General features: G+C 42.2%; 1 pseudogene; it reads left to right on the top strand.

The window, feature by feature from the left end:
* The first annotated feature begins 294 nt into the window (after positions 1 to 294).
* LOC124723700 lies at positions 295 to 412 on the top strand (annotated as a pseudogene).
* Positions 413 to 3092: the final 2680 nt, after the last annotated feature.

The following is a 3092-nucleotide window of genomic DNA, read 5'->3' as shown; positions in this document are numbered from 1 at the left end:
CATCTGTGTGAGAAGTCTCATTGCAAAATAAATGTTGTAGACTCGTATAAAGCTTTCTTCAAAACAAATTTCCTCAACTTCACAAGTTTGCAGCTATGATTATGTCGATGTCTGGACCTACAAATTTCTGAGAGAAATATTCTTCCACAATGAAGAGAACGAAATGTACTTCCTGAGGTTCATTAACAGATTTCGGTTTAAAACCTTATTTACGTATTAGCAGTGCTCAGAAAGTTGTACCAGACATTAATGCGTCACTGAAAAGCAAAATATGTAATATTCATTGATATGCAGGCCAACGGCCTTGCCACAGTGGTAACACCGGTTCCCGCCAGATCACGGAAGTTAAGCGCTGTCGGGCTGGGCTAGCACTTGGATGGGTGACCATCCGGTCTGCCGAGCGCTGTTGGCAAGCGGGGTGCAGTCAGCTCTTGTGAGGCAAACTGAGGAGCTACTTGATTGAGAAGTAGCGACTCCGGTCTCGGAAACTGACATACGGCCGGGAGAGCGGTGTGCTTACCACATGCCCCTCCATATCCGCATTCAGTGACGCCTGTGGTCTGAGGATGACACGGCGGCCGGTCTGTACCTTTACGCCTTCATGTCCTGTTCAGGAGGAGATTTTTTAAATTGATATGCATTGTTTCTGCATGTAGCATGTGAATAAAATAGTGATGTACTACATGTTGATATCCATTTAAACTTCGTCCGAAAACTACAGTCATTATAAAGCTGCATCAGTCGTAACGAATATCATGTTTCTTACTTAGTTGCCCCATGTTCTTTGCCTAGTCAATAAAAAGAAATGAAAGTTTTATTTGATTGTCATTTATCATTAATTTTACGGTTTTAGGAAATAAACTTGCCACGAATGGCACAAATTAGCCATCGAGAAGCCTCCCCATCCCTTTCCAGCTGACCGATTGCTCACCGCAGAGGATGGAGCGAGTGCCAGCTCGTACGAGCACTTCGGTGAACAGGCCTGGCGTAGATGACAGCGTACGAGGCTGCTCATCCTTTGGCTCAAGTCCGACTTTTACTACCGTCCCACGTACAATTTTTGTATCACTCTCTTCTTGGATTTTAGGAAACCAAACGAAGCACACATTTGGCGACACTGTCTCTAGTGGACGGGTTGAATTTTCCCACGTAACGACATGATTGACTAAGTTCAATGCTCATTATCTTATGAATGGTGCAATGTATCGAACTTCTTTCTTAACAGATATTTGTCAGCGCGGCCTATCCTCACAAGTTTTTCAGTGTGTTTCTGACCACCCTGTATAAGGGTAGTAGTTACAGTAGAAAACGGCAATGAAATGCAGGAAGATATGTGCGGAATCAGCGCATAGCTGGGGTACTGACAGTTATGCCTGAACATAATCCACCGTAATGTATTGCTTGTAAATAGGTGATAAGACTAATCACATACAGTCCCAAAAATCTAGGATTATACTTTCGGGGTGATATGAAGTGGAATCATTTATGTACATTAATCGTAGGAGTTACAGGCGGTACGTAGTGATTCACAGTGGAAACGTGAAGGATTATATTTTAAAAAGGTAATTTAATATACACCCGTTGCTTATTCTTGAGTGACGTTCACAGTTTGGGAGCATCAGGAAAACGTAATAGCACAGCAGATGATGAATGAAAGAAGGACAACAAGTTTCCTGTTTGCTACGCGCGACAGCAGCACGGGGACGCTCATCAAATTCCAGTAGCAGACACTCGCTGTGCATCAAGGAGAGGTTTATAGCTAAAATTCAAAGACGTTCCGCTGCAATAAGAGTCAAGGAGCACATAACTTCCTTCCACACGCATACCTTCAAATTAACATAACGGGAAAAGCCAGAGAAATACAGCTCACACAGAAGATAAGCGACAGTAGTTTTTGTGTAGGATAATTGCTACTTTGGGCTGAAAACACAACATAGTTTCATTCTATCCTTGGAAGTACATACAGACTGTTCTTAACACATTTTTTATATCTTCTTGCGCAGTAACTTTGGTACGAATCATTTCGTCTATGTAGTAAAGTGGCAGTGTTGCTCACGTGACCTGTCCTACGTGTCTCTCGTGGTATGTTAAGAAAAGTGAACGGAAGAGAACAGTTTTGTGTGTCCTGTTTTTTAGATATGACAAAAACCGGTGATAAGGCCCTCCCTCGTGATTGCAACTCGAGTAGCATAGGGATCGCTTTTATGCAGACCAGAATCCCAATTTGGTTTTACAGAGAGCACTCTGCGATGTTGGACCCTTACTTATTTTGCATTTATCGCGAATCTTTCAGCCAGCGAGAAGTCTCAAGCGGAAAGAAAAAAAAAAACAAAAAAAGAAGACAGGTGACTCCTGTATATAAAAAAGGTAAAAGAACTGACCTGCATAATTAAAGACCAATATCCATAACATCGGTTTGCTGTAGAGTTCTTGATCACATTCTGAATTCAAATATAATAAATTTCCTTGAGATAGAAAAGCTTCTGTCCACAAATTAGAACGGGTTTGGAAATCGTCGCTCATGTGAAACTCAACATGTCCTTTTCTCACATGATAACCCAGACACCATGAATAGAGGGTAACAGGCAGATTCCACATTCCTAGAATTTCAGAAAGTATTTGACACGGAGCCCCACTACAGATTGTTGACGAAGGTCCGATCATACGGCTTAGGTTCCCAGAAATGCGAGTAGCTCGAAACGTTTTAGGTAACAGAACCCACTACGTTGTCCTCAATGACGAGATTTACTGGTGACGTTGTGGTGTACGGAAAGGCGTCGTCTCTGAGTGGCCTTAGTAATTTACAAGATGACTTAGACGACATCTCTAGTTGGTGTGATGAATGGCAGCTTCCGTTAAATGAAGAAAACTGTAGTGAATGTGGATGAGTAGAAATACAGCCCTGTAATGTTTGAATACAACATTAGTAGGATACCGCTGGACATATTCATTTCCATCAAAAACCTTGATGTAACGTTGCAAAGCGATATGAAATGGAATGAGCAGGTCAGATCTGTAGGGAAAGCGAATGGCCGACTTCGGTTTGCTAGGGCAATTTTGGAAAAGTTTTTCTCACCCACAAAGGAGAGGGC

Source organism: Schistocerca piceifrons, chromosome X, assembly GCF_021461385.2.
Source record: "Schistocerca piceifrons isolate TAMUIC-IGC-003096 chromosome X, iqSchPice1.1, whole genome shotgun sequence".
NCBI lineage: Eukaryota > Metazoa > Arthropoda > Insecta > Orthoptera > Acrididae > Schistocerca > Schistocerca piceifrons.
The sequence above is the reverse complement of the archived record's forward strand: the minus strand, read 5'-3'. Positions and strand labels throughout refer to the sequence as shown.